We start from the raw sequence: 21,592 nt of genomic DNA, 5'->3' as shown, positions 1-21,592 counted from the left end.
ACGCTCCTGGTTCTCATTGTATTTCATGACTCGCCTCTGCTCCGACGCTCCTGGTTCTATGACTCGTCTCTGCTCCTCCGCTCCTGGTTCTCATTGTATTTAATGACTCACCTCTGCTGCTCCGCTCCTGGTTCTCATTGTATTTAATGACTCGCCTCTGCTCCGACGCTCCTGGTTCTATGACTCGTCTCTACTCCTCCGCTCCTGCTTCTCAGTGTATTTAATGACTCGCCTCTGCTCCTCTAATCCTGGTTCTCATTGCATTTAAAGACTTGCCTCTGCTCCGCCGCTCCTGGTTCTCATTGTATTTAATGACTCGTCTCTGCTCCTCTGCTCCTGGTTCTCATTGTATTTAATGACTCGCCTCTGCTCCTCCGCTCATGGTTCTCATTGTATTTAATGACTCGTCTCTGCTCCTCCGCTCCTAGTTCTCATTGTATTTAATGACTTCTCTCTGCTCCTCCGCTCCTGGTTCTCATTGTATTTAATGACTCGCCTCTGCTCCTCCGCTCCTGGTTCTCATTGTATTTAATGACTCGCCTCTGCTCCTCTGCTCCTGGTTCTCATTGTATTTAATGACTCGTCTCTGCTCCTCCACTCCTGGTTCTCATTGTATTTAATGACTCGTCTCTGCTCCTCCGCTCCTGGTTCTCATGGTATTTAATGACTCGCTTCTGCTCCTCTGTTCCTGGTTCTCATTGTATTTAATGACTCGCCTGTGCTCCTCCACTCCTGGTTCTCATTGTATTTAATGACTCGCCTGTGCTCCTCCACTCCTGGTTGTCATTGTATTTAATGACTTGTCTCTGCTCCTCCGCTCCTGGTTCTCATTGTATTTAATGACTCGCCTCTGCTCCTCTGCTCCTGGTTCTCATTGTATTTAATGACTCGTCTCTGCTCCTCCTATCCTGGTTCTCATTGTATTTAATGACTCGTCTCTGATCCTCCGCTACTGGTTCTCATTGTATTTAATGACTCGCCTCTGCTCCTCTGCTCCTGGTTCTCATTGTATTTAATGACTCGCCTGTGCTCCTCCACTCCTGGTTCTCATTGTATTTAATGACTCGCCTGTGCTCCTCCACTCCTGGTTCTCATTGTATTTAGTGACTTGTCTCTGATCCTCCGCTCCTGGTACTCATTGTATTTAATGACTCGCCTCTGGTCCTCTGCTCCTGGTTCTCATTGTATTTAATGAATCGCCTCTGCTCCTCCGCTCCTGATTCTCATTCTATTAAATGACTTGTCTCTGCTCCTCCGCTCCTGGTTCTCATTGAATTTGATGACTCGTCTCTGCTCCTCCGCTCCTGGTTCTCATTGTATTTGATGACTCATCTCTGCTCCTCCGCTCCTGATTCTCATTGTATTTAATGACTCGTCTCTGCTCCTCCACTCCTGGTTCTCATTGTATTTAATGACTCGTCTCTGCTCCTCCGCTCCTGGTTCTCATGGTATTTAATGACTCGCTTCTGCTCCTCTGTTCCTGGTTCTCATTGTATTTAATGACTCGCCTGTGCTCCTCCACTCCTGGTTCTCATTGTATTTAATGACTCGCCTGTGCTCCTCCACTCCTGGTTGTCATTGTATTTAATGACTTGTCTCTGCTCCTCCGCTCCTGGTTCTCATTGTATTTAATGACTCGCCTCTGCTCCTCTGCTCCTGGTTCTCATTGTATTTAATGACTCGTCTCTGCTCCTCCACTCCTGGTTCTCATTGTATTTAATGACTCGTCTCTGATCCTCCGCTACTGGTTCTCATTGTATTTAATGACTCGCCTCTGCTCCTCTGCTCCTGGTTCTCATTGTATTTAATGACTCGCCTGTGCTCCTCCACTCCTGGTTCTCATTGTATTTAATGACTCGCCTGTGCTCCTCCACTCCTGGTTCTCATTGTATTTAGTGACTTGTCTCTGATCCTCCGCTCCTGGTTCTCATTGTATTTAATGACTCGCCTCTGGTCCTCTGCTCCTGGTTCTCATTGTATTTAATGAATCGCCTCTGCTCCTCCGCTCCTGATTCTCATTCTATTAAATGACTTGTCTCTGCTCCTCCGCTCCTGGTTCTCATTGAATTTGATGACTCGTCTCTGCTCCTCCGCTCCTGGTTCTCATTGTATTTGATGACTCATCTCTGCTCCTCCGCTCCTGATTCTCATTGTATTTAATGACTTGTCTCTGCTCGTCCGCTCCTGGTTCTCATTGTATTTAATGACTCGCCTCTGCGCCTCCGCTCCTGGTTCTCATTGTATTTAATGACTCCTTTCTGCTCCTCCGCTCCTGGTTCTCATTGTATTTAATGACTCGTCTCTGCTCCTCCGCTCCTGGTTCTCATTGTATTTAATGACTCGCCTCCGCTCCTGGTTCTCATTGTATTTAATCACTCGTCCATGCTCGTCCGCTCCTGGTTCTCATTGTATTTAATGACTCGACTCTGCTCGCCCGCTCCTGGTTCATTGTATTTAATGACTCGCCTCTGCTCCTCTTCTCCAGGTTCTCATTGTATTTAATGACTCACATCAGCTTCTCCGCTCCTGGTTCTCATTGTATTTAATGACTCGTCTCTACTTCTCCGCTCCTGGTTCTCATTGTACTTAATGACTCGTCTCTGCTCCTCCGCTCCTGGTTCTCATTGAATTTGATGACTCGCCTCTGCTCCTCTGCTCCTGGTTCTCATTGTATTTGATGACTCATCTCTGCTCCTCCGCTCCTGGTTCTCATTGTATTTAATGACTCGTCTCTGCTCCTCCGCGCCTGGTTCTCATTGTATTTGATGACTCATCTCTACTCCTCCGCTCCTGTTTCTCATTGTACTTAATGACTCGCCTCTGCTCCTCCGCTCCTGGTTCTCATTGTATTTAATGACTTGTTTCTGCTCCTCCGCTCCTGGTTCTCATTGTATTTAATGACTCGTCTCTGCTCCTCTGCTCCTGGTTCTCATTGTATTTATTGACTCGCCTCTGCTCCTCCGCTCCTGCTTCTCATTGTATTTTTTGACTCGCCTCTGCTCCTGGTTACATTGTATTTATTGACTCGCCTCTGCTCCTCCGCTAACACTTCTCATTGTATTTATTGACTCGTCTCTGCTCCTCCGCTCCTGGTTCTCATTGAATTTGATGACTCACCTCTGCTCCCCTGCTCCTGGTTCTCATTGTATTTGATGACTTATCTCTGCTCCTCCGCTCCTGGTTCTCATTGTATTTAATGACTCGTCTCTGCTCCTCCGCTCCTGGTTCTCATTGTATTTGATGACTCACCTCTGCTCCTCCGCTCCTGGTTCTCATTGTATTTAATGACTTGTTTCTGCTCTTCCGCTCCTGGTTCTCATTGTATTTAATGAATCGTCTCTGCTCCTCTGCTCCTGGTTCTCATTGTATTTATTGACTCGCCTCTGCTCCTCCGCTCCTGGTTCTCATTGTATTTATTGACTCGCCTCTGCTCCTCCGCTCCTGTTTCTCATTGTATTTAAAGACTCGCCTCTGCTCCTCTGCTCCTGGTTCTCATTGTATTTAATGACTCGCCTCTGCTCCTACGCTCCTGGTTCTCATTGTATTTAATGACTCGTCTCTGCTCCTCCGCTCCTGGTTCTCATTGTATTTAATGACTCGCCTCTGCTCCTCCGCTCCTGGTTCTCATTGTATTTAATGACTTGTTTCTGCTCCTCCGCTCCTGGTTCTCATTGTATTTAATGACGCGTCTCTGCTCCTCCGCTCCTGGTTCTCATTGTATTTAGTGACTCGCCTCTGCTCCTCCGCTCCTGGTTCTCATTGTATTTAATGACTCGTCTCTGCTCCTGGTTCTCATGGTATTTAATGACTCGCCTCTGCTCCTCCGCTCCTGGTTCTCATTGTATTTAATGACGCGTCTCTGCTCCTCCGCTCCTCGTTCTCATTGTATTTAATGACTCACCTCTGCTTCTCCGCTCCTGGTTCTGATTGTATTTAATGACTCGTCTCTACTCCTCCGCTCCTGGTTCTCATTGTATTTAATGACTCGTCTCTGCTCCTCCGCTCCTGGTTCTCATTGAATTTGATGACTCGCCTCTGCTCCTCTGCTCCTGGTTCTCATTGTATTTGATGACTCATCTCTGCTCCTCCGCTCCTGGTTCTCATTGTATTTAATGACTCGTCTCTGCTCCTCCGCGCCTAGTTCTCATTGTATTTGATGACTCATCTCTGCTCCTCCGCTCCTGTTTCTCATTGTATTTAATGACTCGCCTCTGCTCCTCCGCTCCTGGTTCTCATTGTATTTAATGACTCGTTTCTGCTCCTCCGCTCCTGGTTCTCATTGTATTTAATGACTCGTCTCTGCTCCTCTGCTCCTGGTTCTCATTGTATTTATTGACTCGCCTCTGCTCCTCCGCTCCTGCTTCTCATTGTATTTTATGACTCGCCTCTGCTCCTCCGCTCCTGGTTCTCATTGTATTTATTGACTCACCTCTGCTCCTCCGCTACTGCTTCTCATTGTATTTATTGACTCGTCTCTGCTCCTCCACTCCTGGTTCTCATTGAATTTGATGACTCGCCTCTGCTCCTCTGCTCCTGGTTCTCATTGTATTTGATGACTCATCTCTGCTCCTCTGCTCCTGGTTCTCATTGTATTTAATGACTCGCCTCTGCTCCTCCGCTCCTGGTTCTCATTGTATTTAATGACTTGTTTCTGCTCCTCCGCTCCTGGTTCTCATTGTATTTAATGAATCGTCTCTGCTCCTCTGCTCCTGGTTCTCATGGTATTTAATGACTCGCCTCTGCTCCTCCGCTCCTGGTTCTCATTGTATTTAATGACGCGTCTCTGCTCCTCCGCTCCTCGTTCTCATTGTATTTAATGACTCACCTCTGCTTCTCCGCTCCTGGTTCTGATTGTATTTAATGACTCGTCTCTACTTCTCCGCTCCTGGTTCTCATTGTACTTAATGACTCGTCTCTGCTCCTCCGCTCCTGGTTCTCATTGAATTTGATGACTCGCCTCTGCTCCTCTGCTCCTGGTTCTCATTGTATTTGATGACTCATCTCTGCTCCTCCGCTCCTGGTTCTCATTGTATTTAATGACTCGTCTCTGCTCCTCCGCGCCTGGTTCTCATTGTATTTGATGACTCATCTCTGCTCCTCCGCTCCTGTTTCTCATTGTACTTAATGACTCGCCTCTGCTCCTCCGCTCCTGGTTCTCATTGTATTTAATGACTTGTTTCTGCTCCTCCGCTCCTGGTTCTCATTGCATTTAATGACTCGTCTCTGCTCCTCTGCTCCTGGTTCTCATTGTATTTATTGACTCGCCTCGGCTCCTCCGCTCCTGCTTCTCATTGTATTTTTTGACTCGCCTCTGCTCCTGGTTATCATTGTATTTATTGACTCGCCTCTGCTCCTCCGCTAACACTTCTCATTGTATTTATTGACTCGTCTCTGCTCCTCCGCTCCTGGTTCTCATTGAATTTGATGACTCACCTCTGCTCCTCTGCTCCTGGTTCTCATTGTATTTGATGACTCATCTCTGCTCCTCCGCTCCTGGTTCTCATTGTATTTAATGACTCGTCTCTGCTCCTCCGCTCCTGGTTCTCATTGTATTTGATGACTCGCCTCTGCTCCTCCGCTCCTGGTTCTCATTGTATTTAATGACTTGTTTCTGCTCCTCCGCTCCTGGTTCTCATTGTATTTAATGAATCGTCTCTGCTCCTCTGCTCCTGGTTCTCATTGTATTTATTGACTCGCCTCTGCTCCTCCGCTCCTGGTTCTCATTGTATTTATTGACTCGCCTCTGCTCCTCCGCTCCTGTTTCTCATTGTATTTAAAGACTCGCCTCTGCTCCTCTGCTCCTGGTTCTCATTGTATTTAATGACTCGCCTCTGCTCCTACGCTCCTGGTTCTCATTGTATTTAATGACTCGTCTCTGCTCCTCCGCTCCTGGTTCTCATTGTATTTAATGACTCGCCTCTGCTCCTCCGCTCCTGGTTCTCATTGTATTTAATGACTTGTTTCTGCTCCTCCGCTCCTGGTTCTCATTGTATTTAGTGACTCGCCCCTGCTCCTCCGCTCCTGGTTCTCATTGTATTTAATGACTCGTCTCTGCTCCTGGTTCTCATGGTATTTAATGACTCGCCTCTGCTCCTCCGCTCCTGGTTCTCATTGTATTTAATGACGCGTCTCTGCTCCTCCGCTCCTCGTTCTCATTGTATTTAATGACTCACCTCTGCTTCTCCGCTCCTGGTTCTGATTGTATTTAATGACTCGTCTCTACTCCTCCGCTCCTGGTTCTCATTGTATTTAATGACTCGTCTCTGCTCCTCCGCTCCTGGTTCTCATTGAATTTGATGACTCGCCTCTGCTCCTCTGCTCCTGGTTCTCATTGTATTTGATGACTCATCTCTGCTCCTCCGCTCCTGGTTCTCATTGTATTTAATGACTCGTCTCTGCTCCTCCGCGCCTAGTTCTCATTGTATTTGATGACTCATCTCTGCTCCTCCGCTCCTGGTTCTCATTGTATTTAATGACTCGCCTCTGCTCCTCCGCTCCTGGTTCTCATTGTATTTAATGACTCGTTTCTGCTCCTCCGCTCCTGGTTCTCATTGTATTTAATGACTCGTCTCTGCTCCTCCGCTCCTGGTTCTCATTGTATTTATTGACTCGCCTCTGCTCCTCCGCTCCTGCTTCTCATTGTATTTTATGACTCGCCTCTGCTCCTCCGCTCCTGGTTCTCATTGTATTTATTGACTCACCTCTGCTCCTCCGCTACTGCTTCTCATTGTATTTATTGACTCGTCTCTGCTCCTCCGCTCCTGGTTCTCATTGAATTTGATGACTCGCCTCTGCTCCTCTGCTCCTGGTTCTCATTGTATTTGATGACTCATCTCTGCTCCTCCGCTCCTGGTTCTCATTGTATTTAATGACTCGTCTCTGCTCCTCCGCTCCTGGTTCTCATTGTATTTAATGACTCGCCTCTGCTCCTCCGCTCCTGGTTCTCATTGTATTTAATGACTTGTTTCTGCTCCTCCGCTCCTGGTTCTCATTGTATTTAATGAATCGTCTCTGCTCCTCTGCTCCTGGTTCTCATTGTATTTATTGACTCGCCTCTGCTCCTCCGCTCCTGGTTCTCATTGTATTTATTGACTCGCCTCTGCTCCTCCGCTCCTGCTTCTCATTGTATTTCATGACTCGCCTCTGCTCTTTCGCTCCTGGTTCTCATTGTATTTAATGACTCATCTCTGCTCCTCTGCTCCTGGTTCTCATTGTATTTATTGACTCGCCTCTGCTCCTCCGCTCCAGGTTCTCATTGTATTTAAAGACTTGCCTCTCCTCCTCCGCTCCTGTTTCTCATTGTATTTTATGACTCACCTCTGCTCCTCCGCTCCTGGTTCTCATTGTATTTAATGACTCGCCTCTGCTCCTCCGCTCCTGGTTCTCATTGTATTTAATGACTCGTCTCTGCTCCTCTGCTCCTGGTTCTCATTGTATTTAATGACTCGCCTGTGCTCCTCCGCTCCTGGTTCTCATTGTATTTATTGACTCCCCTCTGCTCCTCCGCTCCTGGTTCTCATTGTATTTCATGACTTGCCTCTGCTTCTCAGCTCCTGGTTCTCATTGTATTTCATGACTCGTCTCTGCTCCTCTGCTCCTCGTTCTCATTGTATTTAATGACTCACCTCTGCTTCTCCGCTCCTGGTTCTGATTGTATTTAATGACTCATCTCTGCTCCTCCGCTCCTGGTTCTCATTGTATTTAATGACTCGCCTCTGCTCCTCTGCTCCTGGTTCTCATTGTATTTAATGACTCGCCTCTGCTCCTGCTTCTCATTGTATTTAATGACTCGTCTCTGCTCCTCCGCTCCTGGTTCTCATTGTATTTGATGACTCGCCTCTGCTCCTCCGCTCCTGGTTCTCATTGTATTTAATGACTCGCCTCTGCTCCTCCGCTCCTGGTTCTCATTGTATTTAATCACTCGTCTCTGCTCCTCCGCTCGTGGTTCTCATTGTATTTAATGACTCGCCTCTGCTCCTCCGCTCCTGGTTCTCATTGTATTTAATCACTCGTCTCTGCTCCTCCGCTCCTGTTTCTCATTGTATTTAATGACTCGCCTCTGCTCCTCCGCTCCAGGTTCTCATTGTATTTAATGACTCGCCTCTGCTCCTCCGCTCCTGGTTCTCATTGTATTTAATGACTCGCCTATGCTCCTCCGCTCCTGGTTCTCATTGTATTTAATGACTCGCCTCTGCTCCTCTGCTCCTGGTTCTCATTGTATTTAATGACTCGCCGCTAATCCTCCGCTCCAGGTTCTCATTGTATTTATTGACTCGCCTCTGCTCCTCCGCTCCTGGTTCTCATTGTATTTATTGACTCGTCTCTGCTCCTCTGCTCCAGGATCTCATTGTATTTGATGACTCGCCTCTGCTCCTCCGCTCCTGGTTCTCATTGCATTTAATGACTCGCCTCTGCTCCTCCGCTCCTGGTTCTCATTGTATTTAATGACTCGCCTCTGCTCCTCCGCTCCTGGTTCTCATTGGATTTGATGACTCGCCTCTGCTCCTCTGCTCCTGGTTCTCATTGTATTTAATGACTCGCCTCTGCTCCTCCGCTCCAGGTTCTCATTGTATTTAATGACTCGCCTCTGCTCCTCTGCTCCTGGTTCTCATTGTATTTAATGACTCGCCTCTGCTCCTCCGCTCCTGGTTCTCATTGTATTTCATGACTCGCCTCTGCTCCTCTGCACCTGGTTCTCATTGTATTTAATGACTCGCCTGTGCTCCTCCGCTCCTGGTTCTCATTGTATTTAATGACTCGCCTCTGCTCCTCTGCTCCTGGTTTTCATTGTATTTAATGACTCGCCTGTGCTCCTCCGCTCCTGGTTCTCATTGTATTTCATGACTCGCCTCTGCTCCTCTGCTCCTGGTTTTCATTGTATTTAATGACTCGCCTCTGCTCCTCCGTCCTGGTTCTCATTGTATTTAATGACTCGCCTCTGCTCCTGGTTCTCATTGTATTTATTGACTCGCCTCTGTTCCTCTGCTCCTGGTTCTCATTGTATTTATTGACTCGCCTCTGCTCCTCCGCTCCTGTTTCTCATTGTATTTAAAGACTTGCCTCTGCTCCTCTGCTCCTGGTTCTCATTGTATTTAATGACTCGCCTCTGCTACTCCGCTCCTGGTTCTCATTGTATTTAATGACTCGCCTCTGCTCCTCCGCTCCTGGTTCTCATTGTATTTAATGACTCATCTCTGCTCCTCCTCTCCTGGTTCTCATTGTATTTAATGACTCGCCTCTGCTCCTGGTTTTTATTGTATTTAATGACTCGCCTCTGCTCCTCCGCTCCTGGTTCTCATTGTATTTAATGACTCGCCTCTGCTCCTCTGCTCCTGGTTCTCATTGTATTTAATGACTCGCCTCTGCTCCTCCGCTCCTGGTTCTCATTGTATTTCATGACTCGCCTCTGCTCCTTTGCACCCGGTTCTCATTGTATTTAATGACTCGCCTGTGCTCCTCCGCTCCTGGTTCTCATTGTATTTAATGACTCGCCTCTGCTCCTCTGCTCCTGGTTTTCATTGTATTTAATGACTCGCCTGTGCTCCTCCGCTCCTGGTTCTCATTGTATTTCATGACTCGCCTCTGCTCCTCTGCTCCTGGTTTTCATTGTATTTAATGACTCGCCTCTGCTCCTCCGCTCCTGGTTCTCATTGTATTTAATGACTCGCCTCTGCTCCTCCGCTCCTGGTTCCCATTGTATTTATTGACTCGCCTCTGCTCCTCCGCTCCTGGTTCTTATTGTATTTATTGACTCGCCTCTGCTCCTCCGCTCCTGGTTCTCATTGTATTTAATGACTCGTCTCTGCTCCTCTGCTCCTGGTTCTCATTGTATTTAATGACTCGCCTCTGCTCCTCCGCTCCTGGTTCTCATTGTATTTCATGACTCGCCTCTGCTCCTCTGCTCCTGATCCTCATTGTATTTAATGACTCGCCTCTGCTCCTCCGCTCCTGGTTCTCATTGCATTTAATGACGCGTCTCTGCTCCTCCACTCCTGGTTCTCATTGTATTTAATGACTCGCCTCTGCTCCTCCGCTCCTGGTTCTCATTGTATTTATTGACTCATCTCTGCTCCTCCGCTCCTGGTTCTCATTGTATTTAATGACGTGTCTCTGCTCCTCTGCTCCTCGTTCTCATTGTATTTAATGACTCACCTCTGCTTCTCCGCTCCTGGTTCTGATTGTACTTAGTGACTCGTCTCTGCTCCTCCGCTCCTGGTTCTCATTTTATTTAATGACTCGCCTGTGCTCCTCCGCTCCTGGTTCTCATTGTATTTATTGACTCGTCTCTGCTCCTCCGCTCCTGGTTCTCATTGTATTTAATGACTCGTCTCTGCTCCTCCGCTCCTGGTTCTCATTGTATTTAATGACTCGCCTCTGCTCCTCCGCTCCTGGTTCTCATTGTATTTAATGACTCGCCTCTACTCTGACGCTCCTGGTTCTATGACTCGTCTCTGCTCCTCCGCTCCTGGTTCTCATTGTATTTAATGACTTCCCTCTGCTCCGACGCTCCTGGTTCTCATTGTATTTCATGACTCGCCTCTGCTCCGACGCTCCTGGTTCTATGACTCGTCTCTGCTCCTCCGCTCCTGGTTCTCATTGTATTTAATGACTCACCTCTGCTGCTCCGCTCCTGGTTCTCATTGTATTTAATGACTCGCCTCTGCTCCGACGCTCCTGGTTCTATGACTCGTCTCTACTCCTCCGCTCCTGCTTCTCAGTGTATTTAATGACTCGCCTCTGCTCCTCTAATCCTGGTTCTCATTGCATTTAAAGACTTGCCTCTGCTGCTCCGCTCCTGGTTCTCATTGTATTTAATGACTCGCCTCTGCTCCGACGCTCCTGGTTCTATGACTCGTCTCTGCTCCTCCGCTCCTGGTTCTCATTGTATTTAATGACTCGTCTCTGCTCCTCTGCTCCTGGTTCTCATTGTATTTAATGACTCGCCTCTGCTCCTCCGCTCCTGGTTCTCATTGTATTTAATGACTCGTCTCTGCTCCTCCGCTCCTAGTTCTCATTGTATTTAATGACTTCTCTCTGCTCCTCCGCTCCTGGTTCTCATTGTATTTAATGACTCGCCTCTGCTCCTCCGCTCCTGGTTCTCATTGTATTTAATGACTCGCCTCTGCTCCTCTGCTCCTGGTTCTCATTGTATTTAATGACTCGTCTCTGCTCCTCCACTCCTGGTTCTCATTGTATTTAATGACTCGTCTCTGCTCCTCCGCTCCTGGTTCTCATGGTATTTAATGACTCGCTTCTGCTCCTCTGTTCCTGGTTCTCATTGTATTTAATGACTCGCCTGTGCTCCTCCACTCCTGGTTCTCATTGTATTTAATGACTCGCCTGTGCTCCTCCACTCCTGGTTGTCATTGTATTTAATGACTTGTCTCTGCTCCTCCGCTCCTGGTTCTCATTGTATTTAATGACTCGCCTCTGCTCCTCTGCTCCTGGTTCTCATTGTATTTAATGACTCGTCTCTGCTCCTCCTCTCCTGGTTCTCATTGTATTTAATGACTCGTCTCTGATCCTCCGCTACTGGTTCTCATTGTATTTAATGACTCGCCTCTGCTCCTCTGCTCCTGGTTCTCATTGTATTTAATGACTCGCCTGTGCTCCTCCACTCCTGGTTCTCATTGTATTTAATGACTCGCCTGTGCTCCTGCACTCCTGGTTCTCATTGTATTTAGTGACTTGTCTCTGATCCTCCGCTCCTGGTACTCATTGTATTTAATGACTCGCCTCTGGTCCTCTGCTCCTGGTTCTCATTGTATTTAATGAATCGCCTCTGCTCCTCCGCTCCTGATTCTCATTCTATTAAATGACTTGTCTCTGCTCCTCCGCTCCTGGTTCTCATTGAATTTGATGACTCGTCTCTGCTCCTCCGCTCCTGGTTCTCATTGTATTTGATGACTCATCTCTGCTCCTCCGCTCCTGATTCTCATTGTATTTAATGACTTGTCTCTGCTCGTCCGCTCCTGGTTCTCATTGTATTTAATGACTCGCCTCTGCGCCTCCGCTCCTGGTTCTCATTGTATTTAATGACTCCTTTCTGCTCCTCCGCTCCTGGTTCTCATTGTATTTAATGACTCGTCTCTGCTCCTCCGCTCCTGGTTCTCATTGTATTTAATGACTCGCCTCCGCTCCTGGTTCTCATTGTATTTAATCACTCGTCCATGCTCGTCCGCTCCTGGTTCTCATTGTATTTAATGACTCGACTCTGCTCGCCCGCTCCTGGTTCATTGTATTTAATGACTCGCCTCTGCTCCTCTGCTCCAGGTTCTCATTGTATTTAATGACTCACCTCAGCTTCTCCGCTCCTGGTTCTCATTGTATTTAATGACGCGTCTCTGCTCCTCCGCTCCTGGTTCTCATTGTATTTGATGACTCGTCTCTGCTCCTCCGCTCCTGGTTCTCATTGTATTTAATGACTCGCTCCTGGTCTCATTGTATTTAATGACACGTCTCTGCTCCTCCGCTTCTGGTTCTCATTGTATTTAATGACTCACCTCTGCTCCTCTGCTCCTGGTTCTCATTGTATTTAATGACTCGTCTCTACTCCTCCGCTCCTGGTTCTCATTGTATTTAATGACTCGCCTCTGCTCCTCTGCTCCTGGTTCTCATTGTATTTAAAGACTTGCCTCTGCTCCTCCGCTCCTGGTTCTCATTGTATTTAATGACTCGCCTCTGCTCCTCCGCTCCTGGTTCTCATTGTATTTAATGACTCGCCTCTGCTCCTCTGCTCCTGGTTCTCATTGTATTTAATGACTCACCTCTGCTCCTCTGCTCCTGGTTCTCATGGTATTTAATGACTCGTCTCTGCTCCTCCGCTCCTGGTTCTCATTGTATTTAATGACTCGCCTCTGCTCCTCCGCTCCTGGTTCTCATTGTATTTAATGACTTGTTTCTGCTCCTCCGCTCCTGGTTCTCATTGTATTTAATGACGCGTCTCTGCTCCTCCGCTCCTGGTTCTCATTGTATTTAGTGACTCGCCTCTGCTCCTCTGCTCCTGGTTCTCATTGTATTTAATGACTCGTCTCTGCTCCTCCACTCCTGGTTCTCATTGTATTTAATGACTCGTCTCTGATCCTCCGCTACAGGTTCTCATTGTATTTAATGACTCGCCTCTGCTCCTCTGCTCCTGGTTCTCATTGTATTTAATGACTCGCCTGTGCTCCTCCACTCCTGGTTCTCATTGTATTTAATGACTCGCCTGTGCTCCTCCACTCCTGGTTCTCATTGTATTTAGTGACTTGTCTCTGATCCTCCGCTCCTGGTTCTCATTGTATTTAATGACTCGCCTCTGGTCCTCTGCTCCTGGTTCTCATTGTATTTAATGAATCGCCTCTGCTCCTCCGCTCCTGATTCTCATTGTATTAAATGACTTGTCTCTGCTCCTCCGCTCCTGGTTCTCATTGTATTTAATGACTCGCCTGTGCTCCTCCACTCCTGGTTCTCATTGTATTTAATGACTCGCCTGTGCTCCTCCACTCCTGGTTGTCATTGTATTTTATGACTCACCTCTGCTCCTCCGCTCCTGGTTCTCATTGTATTTAATGACTCGCCTCTGCTCCTCCGCTCCTGGTTCTCATTGTATTTAATGACTCGTCTCTGCTCCTCTGCTCCTGGTTCTCATTGTATTTAATGACTCGCCTGTGCTCCTCCGCTCCTGGTTCTCATTGTATTTATTGACTCCCCTCTGCTCCTCCGCTCCTGGTTCTCATTGTATTTCATGACTTGCCTCTGCTTCTCAGCTCCTGGTTCTCATTGTATTTCATGACTCGTCTCTGCTCCTCTGCTCCTCGTTCTCATTGTATTTAATGACTCACCTCTGCTTCTCCGCTCCTGGTTCTGATTGTATTTAATGACGCATCTCTGCTCCTCCGCTCCTGGTTCTCATTGTATTTAATGACTCGCCTCTGCTCCTCTGCTCCTGGTTCTCATTGTATTTAATGACTCGCCTCTGCTCCTGCTTCTCATTGTATTTAATGACTCGTCTCTGCTCCTCCGCTCCTGGTTCTCATTGTATTTGATGACTCGCCTCTGCTCCTCCGCTCCTGGTTCTCATTGTATTTAATGACTCGCCTCTGCTCCTCCGCTCCTGGTTCTCATTGTATTTAATCACTTGTCTCTGCTCCTCCGCTCCTGGTTCTCATTGTATTTAATGACTCGCCTCTGCTCCTCCGCTCCTGGTTCTCATTGTATTTAATCACTCGTCTCTGCTCCTCCGCTCCTGTTTCTCATTGTATTTAATGACTCGCCTCTGCTCCTCCGCTCCAGGTTCTCATTGTATTTAATGACTCGCCTCTGCTCCTCCGCTCCTGGTTCTCATTGTATTTAATGACTCGCCTATGCTCCTCCGCTCCTGGTTCTCATTGTATTTAATGACTCACCTCTGCTCCTCTGCTCCTGGTTCTCATTGTATTTAATGACTCGTCTCTACTCCTCCGCTCCTGGTTCTCATTGTATTTAATGACTCGCCTCTGCTCCTCTGCTCCTGGTTCTCATTGTATTTAAAGACTTGCCTCTGCTCCTCCGCTCCTGGTTCTCATTGTATTTAATGACTCGCCTCTGCTCCTCCGCTCCTGGTTCTCATTGCATTTAATGACTCGCCTCTGCTCCTCTGCTCCTGGTTCTCATTGTATTTAATGACTCACCTCTGCTCCTCTGCTCCTGGTTCTCATGGTATTTAATGACTCGTCTCTGCTCCTCCGCTCCTGGTTCTCATTGTATTTAATGACTCGCCTCTGCTCCTCCGCTCGTGGTTCTCATTGTATTTAATGACTTGTTTCTGCTCCTCCGCTCCTGGTTCTCATTGTATTTAATGACGCGTCTCTGCTCCTCCGCTCCTGGTTCTCATTGTATTTAGTGACTCGCCTCTGCTCCTCTGCTCCTGGTTCTCATTGTATTTAATGACTCGTCTCTGCTCCTCCACTCCTGGTTCTCATTGTATTTAATGACTCGTCTCTGATCCTCCGCTACTGGTTCTCATTGTATTTAATGACTCGCCTCTGCTCCTCTGCTCCTGGTTCTCATTGTATTTAATGACTCGCCTGTGCTCCTCCACTCCTGGTTCTCATTGTATTTAATGACTCGCCTGTGCTCCTCCACTCCTGGTTCTCATTGTATTTAGTGACTTGTCTCTGATCCTCCGCTCCTGGTTCTCATTGTATTTAATGACTCGCCTCTGGTCCTCTGCTCCTGGTTCTCATTGTATTTAATGAATCGCCTCTGCTCCTCCGCTCCTGATTCTCATTGTATTAAATGACTTGTCTCTGCTCCTCCGCTCCTGGTTCTCATTGAATTTGATGACTCGTCTCTGCTCCTCCGCTCCTGGTTCTCATTGTATTTGATGACTCATCTCTGCTCCTCCGCTCCTGATTCTCATTGTATTTAATGACTTGTCTCTGCTCGTCCGCTCCTGGTTCTCATTGTATTTAATGACTCGCCTCTGCGCCTCCGCTCCTGGTTCTCATTGTATTTAATGACTCCTTTCTGCTCCTCCGCTCCTGGTTCTCATTGTATTTAATGACTTGTCTCTGCTCCTCCGCTCCTGGTTCTCATTGTATTTAATGACTCGCCTCCGCTCCTGGTTCTCATTGTATTTAATGTCTCGTCTCTGCTCCTCCGCTCCTGGTTCTCATTGTATTTAATGACTCGCCTCTGCTCCTCCGCTCCTGGTTCTCATTGTATTTAATCACTCGTCCATGCTCGTCCGCTCCTGGTTCTCATTGTATTTAATGACTCGACTCTGCTCGCCCGCTCCTGGTTCATTGTATTTAATGACTCGCCTCTGCTCCTCTGCTCCAGGTTCTCATTGTATTTAATGACTCACATCAGCTTCTCCGCTCCTGGTTCTCATTGTATTTAATGACGCGTCTCTGCTCCTCCGCTCCTGGTTCTCATTGTATTTGATGACTCGTCTCTGCTCCTGCGCTCCTGGTTCTCATTGTATTTAATGACTCGCTCCTGGTCTCATTGTATTTAATGACACGTCTCTGCTCCTCCGCTTCTGGTTCTCATTGTATTTAATGACTCACCTCTGCTCCTCTGCTCCTGGTTCTCATTGTATTTAATGACTCGTCTCTACTCCTCCGCTCCTGGTTCTCATTGTATTTAATGACTCGCCTCTGCTCCTCCGCTCCTGGTTCTCATTGTATTTAAAGACTTGCCTCTGCTCCTCCGCTCCTGGTTCTCATTGTATTTAAGGACTCGCCTCTGCTCCTCCGCTCCTGGTTCTCATTGTATTTAATGACTCGCCTCTGCTCCTCTGCTCCTGGTTCTCATTGTATTTAATGACTCACCTCTGCTCCTCTGCTCCTGGTTCTCATGGTATTTAATGACTCGTCTCTGCTCCTCCGCTCCTGGTTCTCATTGTATTTAATGACTCGCCTCTGCTCCTCCGCTCCTGGTTCTCATTGTATTTAATGACTTGTTTCTGCTCCTCCGCTCCTGGTTCTCATTGTATTTAATGACGCGTCTCTGCTCCTCCGCTCCTGGTTCTCATTGTATTTAGTGACTCGCCTCTGCTCCTCTGCTCCTGGTTCTCATTGTATTTAATGACTCGTCTCTGCTCCTCCACTCCTGGTTCTCATTGTATTTAATGACTCGTCTCTGATCCTCCGCTACTGGTTCTCATTGTATTTAATGACTCGCCTCTGCTCCTCTGCTCCTGGTTCTCATTGTATTTAATGACTCGCCTGTGCTCCTCCACTCCTGGTTCTCATTGTATTTAATGACTCGCCTGTGCTCCTCCACTCCTGGTTCTCATTGTATTTAGTGACTTGTCTCTGATCCTCCGCTCCTGGTTCTCATTGTATTTAATGACTCGCCTCTGGTCCTCTGCTCCTGGTTCTCATTGTATTTAATGAATCGCCTCTGCTCCTCCGCTCCTGATTCTCATTGTATTAAATGACTTGTCTCTGCTCCTCCGCTCCTGGTTCTCATTGAATTTGATGACTCGTCTCTGCTCCTCCGCTCCTGGTTCTCATTGTATTTGATGACTCATCTCTGCTCCTCCGCTCCTTATTCTCATTGTATTTAATGACTTGTCTCTGCTCGTCCGCTCCTGGTTCTCATTGTATTTAATGACTCGCCTCTGCGCCTCCGCTCCTGGTTCTCATTGTATTTAATGACTCCTTTCTGCTCCTCCGCTCCTGGTTCTCATTGTATTTAATGACTTGACTCTGCTCCTCCGCTCCTGGTTCTCATTGTATTTAATGACTCGCCTCCGCTCCTGGTTCTCATTGTATTTAATGACTCGTCTCTGCTCCTCCGCTCCTGGTTCTCATTGTATTTAATGACTCGCCTCTGCTCCTCCGCTCCTGGTTCTCATTGTATTTAATCACTCGTCCATGCTCGTCCGCTCCTGGTTCTCATTGTATTTAATGACTCGACTCTGCTCGCCCGCTCCTGGTTCATTGTATTTAATGACTCGCCTCTGCTCCTCTGCTCCAGGTTCTCATTGTATTTAATGACTCACATCAGCTTCTCCGCTCCTGGTTCTCATTGTATTTAATGACGCGTCTCTGCTCCTCCGCTCCTGGTTCTCATTGTATTTGATGACTCGTCTCTGCTCCTGCGCTCCTGGTTCTCATTGTATTTAATGACTCGCTCCTGGTCTCATTGTATTTAATGACACGTCTCTGCTCCTCCGCTTCTGGTTCTCATTGTATTTAATGACTCACCTCTGCTCCTCTGCTCCTGGTTCTCATTGTATTTAATGACTCGTCTCTACTCCTCCGCTCCTGGTTCTCATTGTATTTAATGACTCACCTCTGCTCCTCCGCTCCTGGTTCTTATTGTATTTAAAGACTTGCCTCTGCTCCTCCGCTCCTGGTTCTCATTGTATTTAATGACTCGCTTCTGCTCCTCCGCTCCTGGTTCTCATTGTATTTAATGACTCGCCTCTGCTCCTCCGCTCCTGGTTCTCATTGTATTTAATGACTCACCTCTGCTCCTCTGCTCCTGGTTCTCATGGTATTTAATGACTCGTCTCTGCTCCTCCGCTCCTGGTTCTCATTGTATTTAATGACTCGCCTCTGCTCCTCCGCTCCTGGTTCTCATTGTATTTAATGACTTGTTTCTGCTCCTCCGCTCCTGGTTCTCATTGTATTTAATGACGCGTCTCTGCTTCTCCGCTCCTGGTTCTCATTGTATTTAGTGACTCGCCTCTGCTCCTCCGCTCCTGGTTCTCATTGTATTTAATGACTCGTCTCTGCTCCTGGTTCTCATGGTATTTAATGACTCGCCTCTGCTCCTCCGCTCCTGGTTCTCATTGTATTTAATGACGCGTCTCTGCTCCTCCGCTCCTCGTTCTCATTGTATTTAATGACTCACCTCTGCTTCTCCGCTCCTGGTTCTGATTGTATTTAATGACTCGTCTCTACTTCTCCGCTCCTGGTTCTCATTGTACTTAATGACTCGTCTCTGCTCCTCCGCTCCTGGTTCTCATTGAATTTGATGACTCGCCTCTGCTCCTCTGCTCCTGGTTCTCATTGTATTTGATGACTCATCTCTGCTCCTCCGCTCCTGGTTCTCATTGTATTTAATGACTCGTCTCTGCTCCTCCGCGCCTGGTTCTCATTGTATTTGATGACTCATCTCTGCTCCTCCGCTCCTGTTTCTCATTGTACTTAATGACTCGTCTCTGCTCCTCCGCTCCTGGTTCTCATTGTATTTAATGACTTGTTTCTGCTCCTCCGCTCCTGGTTCTCATTGTATTTAATGACTCGTCTCTGCTCCTCTGCTCCTGGTTCTCATTGTATTTATTGACTCGCCTCTGCTCCTCCGCTCCTGCTTCTCATTGTATTTTTTGACTCGCCTCTGCTCCTGGTTCTCATTGTATTTATTGACTCGCCTCTGCTCCTCCGCTAACACTTCTCATTGTATTTATTGACTCGTCTCTGCTCCTCCGCTCCTGGTTCTCATTGAATTTGATGACTCACCTCTGCTCCCCTGCTCCTGATTCTCATTGTATTTGATGACTCATCTCTGCTCCTCCGCTCCTGGTTCTCATTGTATTTAATGACTCGTCTCTGCTCCTCCGCTCCTGGTTCTCATTGTATTTGATGACTCGCCTCTGCTCCTCCGCTCCTGGTTCTCATTGTATTTAATGACTTGTTTCTGCTCCTCCGCTCCTGGTTCTCATTGTATTTAATGAATCGTCTCTGCTCCTCTGCTCCTGGTTCTCATTGTATTTATTGACTCGCCTCTGCTCCTCCGCTCCTGGTTCTCATTGTATTTATTGACTCGCCTCTGCTCCTCCGCTCCTGTTTCTCATTGTATTTAAAGACTCGCCTCTGCTCCTCTGCTCCTGGTTCTCATTGTATTTAATGACTCGCCTCTGCTCCTACGCTCCTGGTTCTCATTGTATTTAATGACTCGTCTCTGCTCCTCCGCTCCTGGTTCTCATTGTATTTAATGACTCGCCTCTGCTCCTCCGCTCCTGGTTCTCATTGTATTTAATGACTTGTTTCTGCTCCTCCGCTCCTGGTTCTCATTGTATTTAATGATGCGTCTCTGCTCCTCCGCTCCTGGTTCTCATTGTATTTAGTGACTCGCCTCTGCTCCTCCGCTCCTGGTTCTCATTGTATTTAATGACTCGTCTCTGCTCCTGGTTCTCATGGTATTTAATGACTCGCCTCTGCTCCTCCGCTCCTGGTTCTCATTGTATTTAATGACGCGTCTCTGCTCCTCCGCTCCTCGTTCTCATTGTATTTAATGACTCACCTCTGCTTCTCCGCTCCTGGTTCTGATTGTATTTAATGACTCGTCTCTACTCCTCCGCTCCTGGTTCTCATTGTATTTAATGACTCGTCTCTGCTCCTCCGCTCCTGGTTCTCATTGAATTTGATGACTCGCCTCTGCTCCTGGTTCTCATTGTATTTGATGACTCATCTCTGCTCCTCCGCTCCTGGTTCTCATTGTATTTAATGACTCGTCTCTGCTCCTCCGCGCCTAGTTCTCATTGTATTTGATGACTCATCTCTGCTCCTCCGCTCCTGGTTCTCATTGTATTTAATGACTCGCCTCTGCTCCTCCGCTCCTGGTTCTCATTGTATTTAATGACTCGTTTCTGCTCCTCCGCTCCTGGTTCTCATTGTATTTAATGACTCGTCTCTGCTCCTCTGCTCCTGGTTCTCATTGTATTTATTGACTCGCCTCTGCTCCTCCGCTCCTGCTTCTCATTGTATTTTATGACTCGCCTCTGCTCCTCCGCTCCTGGTTCTCATTGTATTTATTGACTCACCTCTGCTCCTCCGCTACTGCTTCTCATTGTATTTATTGACTCGTCTCTGCTCCTCCGCTCCTGGTTCTCATTGAATTTGATGACTCGCCTCTGCTCCTCCGCTCCTGGTTCTCATTGTATTTAATGACTCGCCTCTGCTCCTCCGCTCCTGGTTCTCATTGTATTTAATGACTTGTTTCTGCTCCTCCGCTCCTGGTTCTCATTGTATTTAATGAATCGTCTCTGCTCCTCTGCTCCTGGTTCTCATGGTATTTAATGACTCGCCTCTGCTCCTCCGCTCCTGGTTCTCATTGTATTTAATGACGCGTCTCTGCTCCTCCGCTCCTCGTTCTCATTATATTTAGTGACTCACCTCTGCTTCTCCGCTCCTGGTTCTGATTGTATTTAATGACTCGTCTCTACTTCTCCGCTCCTGGTTCTCATTGTACTTAATGACTCGTCTCTGCTCCTCCGCTCCTGGTTCTCATTGAATTTGATGACTCGCCTCTGCTCCTCTGCTCCTGGTTCTCATTGTATTTGATGACTCATCTCTGCTCCTCCGCTCCTGGTTCTCATTGTATTTAATGACTCGTCTCTGCTCCTCCGCGCCTGGTTCTCATTGTATTTGATGACTCATCTCTGCTCCTCCGCTCCTGTTTCTCATTGTACTTAATGACTCGCCTCTGCTCCTCCGCTCCTGGTTCTCATTGTATTTAATGACTTGTTTCTGCTCCTCCGCTCCTGGTTCTCATTGTATTTAATGACTCGTCTCTGCTCCTCTGCTCCTGGTTCTCATTGTATTTATTGACTCGCCTCTGCTCCTCTGCTCCTGCTTCTCATTGTATTTTTTGACTCGCCTCTGCTCCTGGTTCTCATTGTATTTATTGACTCGCCTCTGCTCCTCCGCTAACACTTCTCATTGTATTTATTGACTCGTCTCTGCTCCTCCGCTCCTGGTTCTCATTGAATTTGATGACTCACCTCTGCTCCTCTGCTCCTGGTTCTCATTGTATTTGATGACTCATCTCTGCTCCTCCGCTCCTGGTTCTCATTGTATTTAATGACTCGTCTCTGCTCCTCCGCTCCTGGTTCTCATTGTATTTGATGACTCGCCTCTGCTCCTCCGCTCCTGGTTCTCATTGTATTTAATGACTTGTTTCTGCTCCTCCGCTCCTGGTTCTCATTGTATTTCATGACTCGCCTCTGCTCCGACGCTCCTGGTTCTATGACTCGTCTCTGCTCCTCCGCTCCTGGTTCTCATTGTATTTAATGACTCACCTCTGCTGCTCCGCTCCTGGTTCTCATTGTATTTAATGACTCGCCTCTGCTCCGACGCTCCTGGTTCTATGACTCGTCTCTACTCCTCCG

This window comes from Pleurodeles waltl, unplaced genomic scaffold, assembly GCF_031143425.1.
Source record: "Pleurodeles waltl isolate 20211129_DDA unplaced genomic scaffold, aPleWal1.hap1.20221129 scaffold_84, whole genome shotgun sequence".
Classification (NCBI taxonomy): Eukaryota; Metazoa; Chordata; class Amphibia; order Caudata; family Salamandridae; genus Pleurodeles; species Pleurodeles waltl.
Note: the sequence above shows the minus strand (reverse complement) of the source record.